At 37.8% G+C, this 18,296-nt stretch overlaps 1 protein-coding gene across 1 annotated transcript in view; it reads left to right on the top strand.

Moving 5' to 3' along the window:
• Nucleotides 1-18,296, top strand: part of Plxdc2 (plexin domain containing 2) — a 434,652-nt gene that overhangs the window by 201,932 nt on the left and 214,424 nt on the right. The gene's annotated exons all lie outside the window — the stretch shown is intronic.

The following is an 18,296-nucleotide window of genomic DNA, read 5'->3' as shown; positions in this document are numbered from 1 at the left end:
GTACACTTGTGATTCCAACATGTGCTGGCCATGTTCCAGATTAAGTGAAGAAAGTGTGTATAGGAGACAGAGTATAGTACAGAAGGCTCAGATTGGCACATTAGCCTGTGCTCATCATTTACCAGCTGTCTCTCTGGAAGCAAAAAGTTTATCCTGAGGCACTGTTGACACCAGTCAAGTAGCATTGCGGTGCCGGAGATATTCACATCACATGGGACTAAGTGAAGTTGTCATCATTATCTGTTCCTGTGCACCAGGCTAGATACTTAAATTAATTGGCTCTTTTGGGCTTCACAATAATTCTACAATACAAACATTATTGAAAAGTCGCTGGCCTCCACATATGCCACCCCATACATATCACACACACAGGAACAAACACACAAATGATAAATCAAATAGTCATGAATATTAAATAGAATTGATATCCAAGTTATTGAAGATGAGAAACTGAGTCATGAAAAACCAGGAACCCTACTTACAAATATCCAACTGGGTAGTGAAACTGAGATGTTATAGAAGTCAAACTAACAAGTTCTTGCTTACATATGTGCTAAAATTGAATATGCTGTTTTTTGTGCTCTCCCAAATTTGAGGAAGTTTCTGTGTACTGCCTCTACTTAGGATTTTCTTGTTATCTGGTTTATTTGTCTTGTGACTTCATTAAAGTTTATGATGATATAGACAATTATTGTTTTCTTCTTGTGCCTGCGGGTTTGTATTGATGCTTTCAATACCTTGTGCAGACCCGTACCTGAAGAGAAGGTCTGGGACTTCTAACTGTAACCTACCTGGTGTTTTGTGCATTCATGTTACATGTTTACAGAAGCCTTTTCTTTATAAACTCCTCAATTACAGTATCTTGGATTGGCTATAAATTCAGTTGTTACCACCACGAACAGAAAAACAGGCTACACATATCCATAGCCCATATTAACATCTGTAAAAACACAGACATATTTCCTGAAACATACCACATACAGAAATGTAATATACACACACATACCCCAGACAGATAATACTTTATACTGTACTCACAAATATATACTCCACTTGAAGCTACCCTTAACTCACATTCATATACATATACACATACATATACATATATACTGGACTCCACATACACACATCTACATGTAGATATATGTACTAAACATACATTCTTGCAAATATTTCACAACAGATAAACACATACTTCATACAGAGATACATGTGTGCATGTACGCATGCACACACTATGTACAGATAAGAGCCCCTCAAATACAGTGGTGTACTGTACATTCAGATATCCAGAGTACAGGCACAAATACAAGTATTTTTCATACAGAACCATGTACCGCGAATACACATACACATTTCTGTATGCACTACATATAGGTAAGTAAATACATCTCACACACCCACATAGAGCACACATACCATGCACACCACATGCAAATAGGTAGATACCACATATATGTGTGTATATGTGTACATATGTCTGTATATATGCCACACACACTCTCTACACAGTTATACATACTATACATTCAGATAAATATGCTACACATTCCCCACATGGAGCCAAATACTCCACACCTGCATTTCATGGACATACAGGTAAGCAAAATACACACTCATACAGATAGCATTCATCATACACCACACACACTTACATCCATACCCATACAGCAATCTTAACACACCAAGTCACATGTGCACAGCTGTACTCACACACAAAAAAAGAACAGTAAAGTTATTTCAGTTCCTATATTTTTGGTTATATAATCTGCTACTTGAACTATATCATGTATATCAATATTATATCTTGAAAAAATAGTTGCCTAATACATTTTTGATTTTTTTCTAAAGGCATTTTTTTACGGTACTCCACCTTTTAATATGTGCTTATTGGGGCTCCCAATCTTTCCAACATTTCCTGGCTATTTGATTGATTTTCCTGGTATCTTCCCTCAAATAAATAAATAAATAAATAAAATTTAAAAAAGAAAGAAAATAAAATCAAATTGTAATAGACAGCATAGTAACTGTAACATCAAAATTATATTGGACAGAGCTCAATAAGATCTCACAAGCTTTCACCTCTCAGTACACACATGCGCACATGCACACACACACATAAACATACATAAACCCACAGGCCCATGAACACACAGATAATACCCAAAATCCCAGACACAGATGAATACACAGAAACGAATAACCACAAATGGATACATACAGACATTTATGAATAAAGGCACCCACAGCTTCACATACAGACACACACACACAAAGACACACAAGAACACACATGCAAAAAAAGCATGGGACTACACCTCCAAGACTGTGCTGACACATACCTACAGGCACACACGAACACAGACACATAAACCTACAGACACACATTGGTACACACATAGCTATTCTTCTATGTATTACCCAGAAGCCTACTAACCCACAATAATAATAATAATAATAATAATAATAATAATAACAATAATAAAACAGAAATTAAGAAGCAGAATGTACTTGACAGAAGATTTTATTCATGTCTCATAGACAATTCTTGATGCAATGCTCTCTGCAAATTTGGGTAGAAGCAGGATTTAAATCTAAACCCAAAGGGAAGGTATGTGGATATCTCAAATCTCATTACCAATTTATAAAATTTTTATGCCGGTGGGTCCACATTCTGTCAACAAGTTAGGCCAGAAAAAAAATAAACTTTAGATTTTTTTAGGAAAAGACTCAGGATTGGCTAACTAATACTGCTCCGGGTATGCAGAAAATAAAGTGGAGAGCCAGAAGGTTGTGGTTCTATGAATAAGAAATGCCTTTCTTTTCCTGATTCCTCACAATTAATAAGGGGAGGAGCAAGACAGGGTCTTACCTGGAAACATAATTTAGAGGAAAAAAATGCCATCACCATCATCCATAATGTCCATAATAGTTTAGAATCTTAGGTGAATATTCTAGGGTGAGAAACAAGTGAATATTCCAAAGAAAGAAGAAAAGAAATTTTAGAAATCATTTTTCTCACATTTAACATTCCTAAACACTCCATTTTCTTCTTTCTGCCTTTATTTTTCTTTCAAATCATAATCTACAGTATTTATATAACACCCTTGCATGCTAAAATCTTTTGAAATCTCTCCATCGTATATTTGTTTATGCTACATTTCTTAAATCATCATTTAAGATCTCTGTTAAGTCAGCTGCTGAAGACTAATTTTGCAGTTAACAGATTAAAACAAGGAGCATGTCTTCCTGAATGTTGGAAAGTGAAAATTTTAAACAAACTCTTAGCATGTGGCAAGCAATGAGGCAAACATTCTACACACACACACACACACACACACACACACACACACACACACAAATTTTACAGTTATTGGGGCATTTTTAACCCTGTATTCAAAGTCACACAGTTTTGAGGTAGCTGTTCCAGACACTAATGATTTTAAACCTAGACTCCAGCCAGTTTCTTCTTCTCTGTGTTAATGTTTTATATCCTGTAGCTCTGTGGATTTCTTTCTGTACTTCCAAATCCACACTACTTAACTCAGTGATGGATGCATGATTTGATTCAACAGCTTAGACATATTAGAACTATTCTGCCCTGAAACCATCAATAACATTCTCATTCGAATCTCCCAGAGAATCATCTCTATCTTAATGCAAAGAGTCTAGGGTTGAAAATAACGAGACCTTGCCTCCCATACTCATTTTCTCAGATTCTGACCTCTCCTTACCTCAATTTTATAACTTGAAAGAAAGGGATAAAAATATCTGCCTACCTATCTAGAGTTATTGTGAGATTAAAAGAGAAATCATCACTAAAGGATGATGAGAACCTTAAAAGATTAATGAGTTTGTAGAAGTTTGTTTTTAGAAAATTGTTATTTTAATGTAATTTTTATTTATTATGATTTACTCACTTTGTATCCAAGCTTTAGCCCCATCCTTGTCCCTCCCAATCATGCCCTCCCTCCTTCCCTCATCTCCTCCCATGTCCCTTCCCTAGTCCACTGATAGTGGAGGACCTTCTCCCTTTCCATCTGACCCTAGCCTATCAGGTCTCATCAGGAGTGTCTTTCATAGTCTTCCTTTGTGGCCTGGTAAGGCTGCTCCCTCCTCAGGGGAAGATGATCAAAGAGCCAACCCCTGAGTTCATGTCAGAGACAGCCCGTGTTCCCCTTATCAGGGAGCCTATTTGGAGACTGAGCTTCCATGGGCTACCTCTGTGCAGGGGTTTTAGTTTATTTCCAGGAATGGTCTTTAGTTGGAGTATCAGAAAACACCCCTAGGCTGAGATTTTTTGGTTCTGTTGTTCTCCTTGTGAAGCTCCAGAAAATTCCAGGTCTTTCTGTCTCCCCCTTCTTTCATAAGATTCCTTGCACTCTGCCTAAAGATTGGCTATGAGTCTCAGCATCTACTTTAATACCCTGTTGGGCAGAGTCTTTCAGAATGCCTCTGTGGCAGGCTCCTGTCTTTATTTCTTATTTTCACCCTCTTCCCATGTCTATCCAATTTGCCTTTCTGAATGAGGATTGCTCATCTTACTCAGGGTCCTCCTTTTTGCTTAGCTTCTTTAGGTGTACAGATTTTAGTATGACTATCCTGTATTATATGTCTAACATCCACTTATAAGTGAGCATGTACACACACATATTTATCTATCTCTATACCTATCTTTCTATCCGTCTGTCTGTCTGTCTGTCCAACCACCTACCTGAGATGAAGCTTGCTGGTAGAGTTCTTACCTTGCATACAGAGCCATCTAGCACTTGTGCCCAGAACTGTAGAAGCTGGCTGTGGCGACGATGTCTGTGACCCCAGTGTTCATGACGTAGAAGCAAGAGGATAAAAAATCCAAGGCCATACAGTTACATCATGATGTCGAGAACAGCCTGGGCAACCTGAGATGGTGTCTCAAAGATAAGAACGAAATGTGTTTCAAATGCAAAGTTAGCTAAGGAGACTTGAGCGATGGCATAGCTGTTAAGAGCCTGTGTAGAGCTTGCTGAGTTCATTTCCTAGCATTCACTTCAGGTGGCCCACAACTACCTGTAGCCCCAATGTGAAGGGATTTGATGCCTTCTTCTGTTCTTTGCAGACACTTGTGTGAACACATGAGTATATATTCACATAGACATTCACCTGCATACATACATATATACACATATGCATACATACACAATACATTGTTAAGTTATTGGCTATTGGAATGTGGCAAGAAGGTGTAAGTACAGGACTGGGCTCAGTTCTGAGTACACATTTATAGCCAAGATGTGGAGCGTGAAGGGTGAAACACATTTCTTTCTTGAAGACTTAAATTTAAATCCTATTTGTTACCCAAAAGATATGGCAGGACTCAAGGGCTTCTGGTTAAATTCACATAATGCCACTCTTTCAGAAGGCAGGGCAGTGTGATCAGCAGTCATTGGGGATGTGATGGGAGATGAGCTTCCTGGGAAGATATGGAAGACGGGCTCTTGTTCAGCTAACATTTTCCTGTTGTTGTTAAGGTTGTTGTGAAAGTGCAGAAATGTGTCCAGCAAAATATTCAGAAGTACGACTAATGACTACAGCCTGCTCAAAGAATACTTTATTTTATTTAGTCAGACTCTGAGGGAACTTGTACTGAAATTATTTGGTTTTTTTTTTTTTTATAAAATTGAGTGGTATAAAGACACAGAGTTCCAAGGTTGAAGCTTTGTACAAAGGGCAGTGTAGGGGTGTCTGTCCTTTTTCAAAGGGACAAAATAGCTAGACAGACAGGCCAACTGATTGACAGATTGATGGTGGATGGATAGATAGGTGGAGTCCCAACTGTCAGGTTGATGCGTGGATGGATACACTTGATGACAAAACTCTTGAGTCTGTGCATCATTATCTTATTCTGCTTCTTTTCACTGAGCAATTGTAGTGTACTTTTCTCCCAGCTAAACACTCTGGGTTAATGTTGACTTTCTCCTTTCATGGATGGGAACATTGATTGTTTAAATGAGAAACAGCAGCAGAATGAATTGCTTAGAGTGTTATTCTTTGTTCATGTTACTCTGTTATAATGTGGGTAAGGTTTGTAATGAATCTAGATGTTTTTTTCATCTGCTGATTATTTAAATTTTTAAAATTTTACTCCACGGAGTTCTCTGATGACTTGACTGTACATATATATCTGCATTAAAAACATCCTTTAAAATTCTGAAGAGTTCTTTCTTCGGAAAGATTCTCCCTGCTTCAGTGAGCATTCCTGTTAGTAGTGACTTTGGATGATGTCCCTTTTGGAAAGACAAATTTGACTGCAGGTAGTGATTTTACCTTGTAGTTTCTTGGGTTATACCAGTTTGTTTTTTCCATACTTTGAAGTGCCTAGTGCTGTATGCCTATTTTGCTAAAGGATGAGCTTTAAAAACAATATGCTATCTCTATTAGCTTATTGTTGAAACCACAATTATGTGGGGCTGAGCATGGGATGCTTTTGAGGGTCAATGGCCAACTTTGTTATGTCAGTTTTCTTCTACCCTTACATATATGACAAGGATCTAACTTGGATCTTCCGATTTCTGTGGCAACTCTTTACCAGCTTAGCCTTCCTACACGCCCAAGACTTAGTTCTTGAGATTGTGTGTGTGTGTGTGTGTGTGTGTGTGTGTGTGTGTGTAGGAGTTGATGGAGATACCTTAGTGCTCTTGGTGTCAGAGAGGGCATAACTTTAAAGATTTCAGCTCTTCTTTTCCAGTTTGTGATCTGAGATGAACTCAGGGTAACAGGTTCCCACTGTAAGTGCTTTTACTCACTGAGCCATCTTGCCAACCCTCTATACAAAAACAAAACCAACCAAACAAACAAAAAAAAAAAATGTCAAAGTTTGTGCTCAAAATGACTAACTTAAAACAGTTAACTATTTTTTTATAAGTTTGTTGGATTCTTTTTTGAGTTGCTTCATTTCAAGTAAATGCTCTTCATGATCCTCGTCTTTCTTCCCTTTAATGGATTTTCTTTTAGAAGAACAAAGACTAGAGTAAGTTGTATATACATCTGTTTGTGGCTTTTAATTTTGATGGAAAGGCTACTTTGGCTGGTGGTTTCTGCACATAAGCAGTCGACCCAGTTGTTTTGGGGCCTGTGTTCAAGTGGCAAATCATGGAAAGATCAGTGGTAGAGGAAGCTATTGAATTACTATGGGACAGGAAATGGAATAAAATCTGAGCTAAACTCCTGTTCTCTCCTTAAGTAAGTATTCCAGTATTCTTTCTTCTCCAATAACTCCAATATCAACATTAAGAATGGGCCTTAACTTTGATCACCTCCCCGTGAAGGGGGAGCAGCCTTGCCAGGCCACAGAGAGGACAACACAGCCAGTCCTAATGAGACCTGATAATTAGTGTAAGATGGAAGGGGAGGAGGACCTCCCCTATCAGTAGACTTGGAGAGGCACATGGGAGGAGATGAGAGAGGGAGGGTGGGGTTGGAAGGGCAAGAAGGAGGGGACTATAGCTGGGATACAAAGTGAATAAACTGTAACGAATATAAAAAATAAAAATTTAATAAAAAAAGAGTAAGCCTTAAACAACTGGGCCTTTATGGACAATCTAGATGCAAACTATAGCAGATATATGTTTGATGTGATTTTATTCAATTCTATTTGTATTTTTACTCTAGTTGAATTTTAAATTATATAGTCATTAGTGCAATTCTCTTCAGTTTTTAGAAAAATTTAGTCTATTCTCTTATGTCCTATGAGAAAGATATAGTTTGAAGTTTAAAATCAGATGATTTGTTTAAAGTAATAAAGATTCAAAAGCTTGGGGTTAAGCTTCATAAATTCTAAATTCAAGGTTATTGCAGCTGTGAGATTTTGAAAAAAAAAAGTCCCTAAATTTTCTCTCTTTTTGCCTACCTTATGCTGTTTTTGATAGGAACACCTTACCTGCCTCCTTTGTAAGGTAACTACTCAAGCATTTTACTCAACATCAGGCTTGATGTCAAACACTTTTATTCATTGTGCCTTCTCATAAGCTCTTTCGGGCTACTCTTTATACTTTATTGAGATATCAACTCAATAAAGTAGTAAAAGTTGTATAATTTTAAAACTTTTAACTGGAAAAGCTTCATAAAATCAGAGAGTTCTTTGTATTATTTTGTAAATTTAATTACAAATAAACACTTATCTATTTAAATGGGGAGATAGATAAGGAAGTTAAGAGTTACAATTGTGTTGTCACTTGAGTTTTTGATCTTAGCCATTCTGATGGGTGTAAGATGAAATCTCAGGGTCATTTTGATTTGCATTTCCCTGATGACTAAGGATGTTGACCATTTCTTTAAGTGTTTTTCGGCCATTTGATATTCCTCTATTGAGAATTCTCTGTTTAGCTCTGTACCCACCTTTTAATTGGGTTACTTGATTTGTTGCTGTTTAATTTCTTGAGTTTTTTATATATACTCGATATTAGCCTCTGTCAGATAGAGGTTTAGTGAAGATCCATTCCCAATCTGTAGGCTGTCATTTTGTTCTGACAGAAATGTCCTTTGCTTTACAGAAGCTTTTCAGTTTCCCATTTATTGACTGTTGCTCTTCCTCCACTGCTGGTGGGAATATAAACTTGCACAACCACTCTGGAAATCAATCTGGCACTTTCTCAGACAACTAGGAATAGCGCTTCTTCAAGTTCCAGCTATAGCACTCCTAGGTATATATCCAAAAGATGCTCAAGTACACAATAAGGACATTTGCTTAACCATGTTTATAGCAGCTTTATTTGTATTAGCCAGAATCTGGAAACAACCCAGATGCTCCTCAATTGAGGAAAGGATACAGAAATTGTGGTACATCTACACAATGGGATATTACTCAGCAATTAAAAACAAGGAAATCATGAAATTTGCAAGTAAATGGTGGAACTAGAACAGATCATCTTGAGTGAGGTATCCCAGAAGCAGAAAGACACACAGGGTATATACTCACTCATAAGTGGATATTAGATATACAATATAGGATAAACCTACTAAAATCTGTACACCTAAAGAAACTAATCAAGAAGGAGGATTCTGGCTAAAATGCTCAATCCCCATTCAGAAAAGCAACCAGGATGGAAATCAGAAAACAGGGAACAGGACAGGAGCCTGCCACAGAGGGCCTCTGAAAGGCTCTACCCTGCAGACTATCAAAGCAGATGCTGATACTTATGGCCAACCTTTGGGCAGAGTGCGGGGAATCTTTTGAAAGAAGTGGGAAATAGTAAGACCTGGAGAGGACAGGCGCTCCACAAGGAGAGCAACAGAACCAAATAATCTGGGCACAGGGTCTTGTCTGAGACTGATACTCAAACCAAGGACCATTCATGAAGAAAACCTAGAACCCTTGCACAGATGTAGCCCATAGTAGTTCAGTATCCAAGTGGGTTCCATAGTAATGGGAACAGAGATTGTCTCTGACATGAACTGATTGGCCTGCTCTTTGACCATCTCCCCTTGAGGAGGGAGCAGCCTTACCAGACCACAAAGGAAGACAATGATGAGACCTGATAGACTAGGATCAGAAGGAAGGAGAGGAAGACCTCCCTTATCAGTGGTCTTGGGGAGATGTTCGAGTGGAGAATGGGGAGGGAGTGTGGGACGGGAGGGGAGGAGGAAAGGAGCTACGGGGGGATACAAAGTGAATAAAGTGTAATTAATAAAAATTAAAATAAAAAACATTTAAAAATAAGAGTTACAATTGAACTTGATCTAAATTTTATTCTCAACTTGTAATCAAGTTTTGAACTATTTAAACCTTCTGATGAATCATCATTGACTTCTGCATTCCAACCTTAGCTTATGAAGGGGAAAACAGCTGGAGAAAATGAGGGACCAGGACCTGTGAGCAGACAGCATGATCTGAGAATGCACTTTGCCAGCAACCACTGTGACCTTGCACATGGATTTCTCTTTCTTCCTTGGTTAAATGGGAATGATAAAAGCACTGAACTTCTCAGGTTATCACTAAGCTTCAATGATGTAGCACTTACACTATGCTTAGAACAGCACCCAAACCAATGGTAAAAGTCTCTTCTACATTAAGAATGATATTTAGTATGCAAATGTTTAACTTTAAAGCAGGTCTTTTCCAATGGCTGGAAACTGAGAGTTTTGTTTTCTAAAGGGAATATTGGAATCTGCTGAGAGTAGGAAGGATACTGTAGAGCTCTAAATTACACTCATGGAATGTTCTGTTGCCCTTCTCTGTTTGAGCATTACTGATGCAGGAAGGACTGGATAATCCATGTTTCCTGGTATACTCAGGCAGAAATAAGGTCTCCCAGGTCAGCACTTCAATAGTTTTAGTGGAAAGTTTCAGGGAATATAAGTTCGGCCAAAGAAACACATTGAGATGATGTTATCCAGAAATCAGTCTGCTTGTCTTTTTAACCTGTTTCGACTTGTTGATGTTTCTTCTCAGCAATGGTTTCAGAGTTCCAAATATCACATTTATACATAGAACCTCTCTATGTACATAAATTTGGATTACATTTATCCAAAATTAAATAAAAAAATAATACCAACGAGCCTGGAAATTTGTAAGAAATGCGGGACTTCAGCTCTGATTCCGAGAATCCACATCTGTGTAAAATCAGATTCTACCCAAGCTGGATTCTACTAAAGTCCAACTTGATGTTCCACTAAGTTTATTGTATCACTTAGAAGAGTATGGTTGAGCAGTTATTTACAGAAGTATGGGTAACCAAAAGGCAGCTGTAGCCCCGCAGGGCATCAGCATAAATGACAAGTCATGGAAACTTGAACCCTGAAGTTCTCTGCAGGACTCTCAGCCACCTAGGCAGGTCAATGGTTTTCTTCCAACCAAAGCACCTACTCAGTTTTACCCTCAACCCAGCAGTTGTTTCCTGCTTATATTCCCAGGGGGGTGTAGCTTGTTTTCAGGAACTTCTTATGGCTTCTGAGAATTTCAATTTCCCAAACATTTTGTGATGTTTTTTGTTTTGTTTTTGTTTTGTTTTGTTTCAATATTAAGACAGGCTATTAAACTGAAGTACAAAGAGAATATTCCATGGAGTCCAGTGTATTTACATCTGGGTGAAGAATAATATAGTAGAGTCTTGCCTGAGAACTCCTCTCCAACTTAGTGACTGAAGACACACTGTAGACAGCCAGCGAGCATTTGTTCAGCTAGTAAAGACAAGACAGAGTGACAGCTTCCTTAATGTCTAATTCTGGGAGCACGCACATCTGCTCCTGTTTACATCGCATTTTCTAGTTTTAGGAGTACTTCCTCGATGAGTGTCGCTCCGTATGCACGTTAATCAAACTTTAGTTCACTATGAACAAAAATGCTGGCGAGATGAGAATGTCTTCCTCTGAAAATCAATTGCATTGATGGATTGTACTTGTGAAAAGACTAGCCAGTTCCCAGGTCTGTGTGTTTGCATATTGACTAGTTCCCTTACATGAACATTATGACCTTTTAATTGGGTTTTTAATTATCTCAGTCACTGATTGACCACCCATGTCCTGTTGAAAACTCCAATAATGTGAGAATTGGTTAAAATATCCCATTTTTATAAATTTTACATGGGACAGGTCTTATTGCTTATTCTGCCTGATACCATATTTCATTTTGGATTGTGCGAGGATCATTTGTTGCCTGGGAGCAGAATCTACTTTAAATCTGAAGATGTTTATTTTGCTGCTGTCTACAAATACACATCTCTCCATATTCTTCAGTCTCTTTAATATTTTCCCCTAGTGCAAGCCTGTCATTTTTATCGTTTCTACTTATGAAGCTGTACAGTCAAGAATTACTGAGTAAAGGGGATACATTCTGAGAAATGTGTCCTTGGGCCATACAGTCACTGTGTGAAGGTTGCAGAGAAGGTTAAGAAACAAGGATATAGATGAGTTAAGTAGGAGACCACTGTTTCATTTGTGGCTGTAGATGTCTGGAACACTGTTACACAACACAAGGACATGCTTAAATTTATATTACCCTGTTGTCTTTAATGTTTATTGCTTTTACAGGTAAATGTATCTTTATAACTGCTCATGCGGGAGAAAGATAATACTAAAAATGGTTAAAAATAAACTAAATGTTCACTTAGAGACTCAGTCTCTGGATCTGTCTGGTATGAAAAGAAATAGAAGCATTTTATCTCTCAGTCTGTTGAAAAAAAGGCTAGAATAGCAGATCAGACTGAGCACGTTATTTGCTGTGAAGACCGCAGTGTCATGCTTTTCCCACCAGGTCTCAGGGAGTGCACGTGTGCAAGGCCCCACCCATCATGCCACGCCCACCGCATATGGTACTTTGTCCAATCTTTTTTATCTGAGAAGCTCTCTGACTGACACTTACACAGTTTCAAATTTGTTTTGCTTTGTTTTGGCATTGTGCATATGTGTGCTATCTAATCATTTGTTCCTATATTTTGAAAAACATAAGGAAAAATAAAGTGAAAATAAATAATAGTGCATTTGGATTTGTTACTTAGCCCCAGAACATGCTAAACTCAACACTCGATTTGTATTCTATTGTTTGGTAAACATATAGAAACATATAACTTGGTATCTGGCTGACCCACAGACAGAAAATTCCCACTAGACACAGTGAAATTTTTAATATTTGAAAAGACATGAAGTTTTCACAATGTTTAGGCTTCAAGGTTATAACTAGCTATTGAAGGATGTACTACCTGGTGTAATTAAAGATGTAGTTGTCAAGGCAGAGTTTTGAGTCAAACATTTTGCTTTGAAATAATAGTTCCACTACATCCTAATGGTTTCCTTTTATGACATCTTCTTTGAAAAGTTCTGTGCCAAGATAATTTTAGAGTTCTGAAAACCTGTAAAAGTTTCTGAAAGTTACCACATAGCTTTCTCCCTATCCTATAAAACTGCCTTTAGAAGAAGAAGATAGTTAGGTACATTTGTCCCATGCTCTTAATTAGTCTATATATTATTCTAATCCTACCCATTCTGCATTATCATCTACCTATCATCTTATTCTCATGCAGGCTCCATGTAGGGCGTATGTTGAGTTTATTTCTCACATCTTTTACCAGTTTTATACCTAGTTTTTAACTTTTCTTTCATGACCTTGATATTTTCTCATGCTTAAGTACTTGTCTTCTCCCAGCAAGAATACAATAAGATTAGAACTTTGTGTTTCTGTGTACATCATATTGGGAGGTACGTTGACATGGCTAAACTTGTTAGTTCGAACTTTAATCCCCCAAAGCAGCAAAGCTGAAGAGAGTACCCAGTAAAAGCCAGGCAGGTCTTAATAACCCTGTCCTCAGAGATGGGCTAATGTTATTTTCTCAGGCTTAGGTAGTTAAGAGAAAGAACAGGTATGCTCTACAATAATTTTGACTCCCCACCCCTGCTTCTTCTCTTAGATGCTCCTTAACTCAACTCATGTGCCTTATACAATGAGGTGATTCCTGAAGAAGACTCTTACGAGACACCTAAACTTGACCGGAGACTTCCCAGTCTCTAGCTCTGTGAGAGATAAATCTCTACTGTTCGTAATTACATAGACTCAAGCATTGTCTCTTCAGAACAAAACAGATAATGACAATGTGTTTCCTCGGATGTCATTATCAGTGCCGGGAATGGGCTACTGTTAGTTTTCCTCTCTTCACTGCGATATTATTACTGTTGTTGTAAATAACAAATATTTTGCTTATCACATTTTTACCAACTAAGTTTCACATTCATCCTTAGTAAGTACAGATAAAACACTTAGCATGATGTCTGGCATATTAAATGTTGTTCCCATTCTCCTAACCCCTATGAATATAGTCCTTATGGTTATTTCAAAGCACCTAAATGAGATGATTGTGATATTGCACAGAAATGTTACCTAAAATCCTGACATCAATTCTACTACAAAACAATTTCACTTAATTGGTTTAATTCTTTCTTAGTAGCACTTTTGTGTTCAAATATTGAGAGAATACATAATTCAGAATTTTTCTGCCAAGCGAATAAATTGTAATAAATAACAAGAAAATAATTTTTTCCTGAAGTTTATCAGCAACTAAATGAGGACAAATTTTATTTAGGAAACTAATTGTAAGGAATGCTTGGTGTGCTAGATACTTCGTCTTTTTTGTTTTTTAAATTAAATTTTTATTTTATATTAATTACAGTTTATTTGTTTTGTATGCCAGGGGGTAGCCCCCTTCCTCATTCCCTCCCAATTCCACCCTTCCCCCCTCACCTCTTCCCATGCCCCTTTCCAAGTCCACTGATAGGGGAGGTCCTCCTCCCCTTCCCTCTGACCCTAGCATATTAGGTCTGATCAGAGCTGGCTGCATTGTCTTCCTCTGTGGTCTGGCAAGGCCACCTCAGGGGGATGTGATCAAAGAGCCAGCCACTGAGTTCAGGTCAGAGACAGTACATGTTCCCCTTACTAGGAAACCTACTTGGATACTGAGCTTCCATGGGCTATATCTGAGCAGGGGTTCTAGGTTATCTAGGTTTTTATATACATTCATAAACATAATCTATTGTTAACCATTGCTTACTCGGTGCTCACAGAGAATTCTGCAGGATTCAATCATTTGATACTTCCATCACTTTTTCAAAGATAGTCTTGATATTAAGGCTAAATGCTTATGAAATCATAAAGCCATTGTACTGGCTAGTTTTATGTCAATTTGACACAAGCTAGACATAGCTGAAAGGAGGGAGCCTCAGCTGAGAAAATGCTTTCATAAGATCTACCGTAGGGCATTTTCAATGATTGATAGGGGAGGAACCAGCCCATTGTGGGTGGTGTCATCCTTGGGCTGGTGGTCCTCTGTTCTATAAGAAAGCAAGATGAGCAAGCCATGATGAGAAAGCCAGAAAATAGCAATGCTCCTTGGCCTCTGCATCAGCTCCTGCATTCAGGTTCCAGCCCAGTTTGAGTTCCTGTTCTGGCTTTCTTCAATAACGATATGATGTGGAAATAGAGCCAAATAAACTCTTCTGTCACTGATTTTCACTTAGTCATGTTGTTTCATGATAGCAATCCTAACCCTAACTAAGACAGCCACTAACCCAACACAGATGAAATGTTATTCCAGGTGTCCCTGATTACAAAATCCTCCTAGAATGTTCAAAAATTAGGGAAGAAATGGCTCAAAACTCAAAAATAAAGTCTCACTGAATGAAGACTGTAAAATACATGCCTTACGATAATTGAGGGGATATTACTGCTGTCATCTGCTAAGGAATAAACTTTAAGTGGCTTGTTCAGTGACAATTAAGTTGTTCCCTTGCTATGTCCATCTGGCAGAAACAGACCATGCAAGATCAAATCAATCACATTTATCCAATGGTCGTCCAATCATATTTATTTAGTAGAAGCACAACACAAATAAAAACTAGGCAAGTCTATGTAAATTAAACAACATCCTCCTATATTTGATTATTGTACAAGGCTCATATTTAGACATATACCCATCACCTGAAACATAATCAATATTTTATTTGATAATGTATGATTAAAACACATTCTTCTATATCAGTAATCAAATTGATGATATTCTTCAATGCTGACAACTTCAAGATAAATATGGACCCCTCAAATATAAGTTATCTGAATAATTAAAGGTTGATTTGAAAGTGAAAGTCTGTGTATAAAACTTGATGAGTAATCAGTTCATTCTGGAACATACAGTTTTTAGATCCTTCATTATTATGGACTCATGAGATCAGCAATTATTAAAATTCTAGTTACTATTAATTTTCCTCCTTTAAGCTGCTTTCAGCTATCTTGTGCTTGAAAAACACAAAGAGACTTTGGGACCTAGACAAGTGTAGATTTCTCAGCAAAACAAGGGGCCATCTTTAAAAAAAAAAGGAATTTGTGTTAATGTGTCTCTGGAAAATAAGGTTCTGAGAATTAAAAATGGGACCCACAGCTTAATTCCCAATTTATTGTATTTAGAAATTAATAAAGAATGATACAAGGTTTAAGAAGAAAATTTCGCTGAAAGAATGTTGTAAAAACTCTGCAGCCACTCCTGATGAGACCTAACAGACAAGCATCAGAAGGAAGAAAAAGATCTCCCCTACCACTGGACTTGGGGAGGGGCATGTGTGGGGAAGGAGGAAGAAGGGAGGGATTGGAAGGGGAGGAGGAAGGGAACTACAGGAGAGATACAAAGTAAATAGTGTAATTAATAATAAAAAAAATCTGTGCCTTCTGATTCATCCACATCCTAATGAAGAGGCTTCTATCATCAAGATTTTGCATCCACAGAATTGTCTACTGAGCTTGTAGTCATAATACTACTGAGGAATAGACAAGTTAAATAATATGAAATATTTTAGTTGTAATGTATGTGTTACTAAGAGAGCCACAGCAGATATCATAATAAATAGTCTAATATATACAAAAGAATCAAGTGATACATGGACTGTCAGACATAAATCTGGATTTTTGACACTGAACATGTCTAATTTGGTTGCCAATAGAAATTTCAAGAGACAGGGCTACAGTGATGGCTCATCGGTTAAGAGCACAGATTCTTTTACCATCACACATGTGAGGTGGTTCACAACTGTCTATAACTCCAGTTTAAAGGGATTTGATTTCTCTAGTATGGGCAGGTACCAGCAGTCATGTGTACATACCTGTACATACATCCACACATATACAAATAATTAAAAATAACAAAATAATATTTAAAAAGAAAACTTTGAGAGAACAGATATTGAGAACATGTTATTTAACTTTAAAAGCTATATTCACAGATAGCTGTAGCTGCTTTTAGTTCCTATCAAATTACCAGGCCTCCACAATTCTATAAGCTCTTCAAAGCATTCTTCCTAAATTATTGTCCACCAGGAGGAGACCAATGATTCATTTCCTTGTCTAGATATTTCTAATTTCCCCACCTTTCTATAAAAACTAAGAGAGTTTTACCACATTATTTTATTATGCTTCTTATACTCCTTAAATATATAGTTCTAAGTTTTAAAACTTTTAGCCAATGCTTAGTTTCAAACTGAGAATACTTTGACATGTTCATTCATGTTTTGCTCAGACTTCTTATCCATTAACTGAGCCTTCAGGTAGCCATTTCACTTAATCATTTTCCCTTTAACAGTGGATGTTCCTTGGGATAGCTCAAAGACTAAGGTAGATTTATTTATTCATTTATTCCTCCTGTTTAGAAATTCTGATGATGCTCAGGGTTCCCTTAGCCTTTTGGTTGCAGATGAGTTTTCCTACACAGTTTTGGGTCACTTTTAATTAATGTTTATTACATAGTTAAAGGATGCATAACTAATTAGTGACAGCAGATGTTTTTACAGCTAACAGAAATGACCTTTCCTTCTGCGTTTGTCAGCCTAGTTGGTGCCCCCACAGCTCACCACTCTTCCAGCGAGAAATCTGCACTGCCACAGTATTATGAATTTCCAGTTTTCATGTGACAGTCCTTGTGTATTATTGTTGGGATTAGTAAGCAGGCAGTGTTTCCTAACAATTACTGTATATACTGGAGCCTCTTTCCTGCATTCCATGTAATGTGCTCCTTTTAAATTAGGACATATTAACTGTACCATAGCGGTTATTAAAATTTTTATCCTTTAGTTGCCTACTTGTGGCTGTTTTGTCTATATGTACATCTGTGTACCACATACATGCCTGATGCACACTGAAAGTTTTGGAGTTACAGATGGTTTAGCCTGCCATAGATATGTTGGCAATCAAACGCTAGCCCTCTGCAAGGACAAGTTCTCTTATCTGCTGAGCCAATCTCTTAAACCCAAAAAATGGTTCTTATTATACCATTTTTTAAAATTCCTTTATTTTTTATATTAATCACAGGTTATTTACTTTGTATCCCAGCTGTAGCCCCCTCCCTCATTCCTGCCCAATCCCACCCTCCCTCCCTCCCTCATCTTTTCCCTGCCCCTTTCCAAGTCTACTAACAGGGGAGGACCTCCTCCCCTTCCATCTAACCCTAGCTTATCAAGTCTCTTCAGGACTGGATGCAGTGTCCTCTTCTGTGGCCTAGCAAGGCTGCTCCTCCTCATGAGGGGAAGAGGGTGGAAGAGCTCACTGTTGAGTTCATGTCAGAAATAGTCCCTGTTCTGCATATTAGAGAACCCATTTGGACACTGAGCGACAATGGGCTATATCCGAGCAGGGGTTCTAGATTATATCCATATATGGTCCTTGGTTGGAGAAACAGTCTCATCAAAGACCCCTGTGCCCTGATATATTTTTTCCTTGTGGCACTCTTATACTCTCCAGGTCTTACTAACTCCCCTTTCTTTCATATGATTCCCTGCACTCTGCCGAAGGTTTG

Source organism: Meriones unguiculatus, chromosome 19 (assembly GCF_030254825.1).
Source record: "Meriones unguiculatus strain TT.TT164.6M chromosome 19, Bangor_MerUng_6.1, whole genome shotgun sequence".
Classification (NCBI taxonomy): Eukaryota; Metazoa; Chordata; class Mammalia; order Rodentia; family Muridae; genus Meriones; species Meriones unguiculatus.
This window is presented reverse-complemented; position numbering and strand designations above follow the sequence as displayed.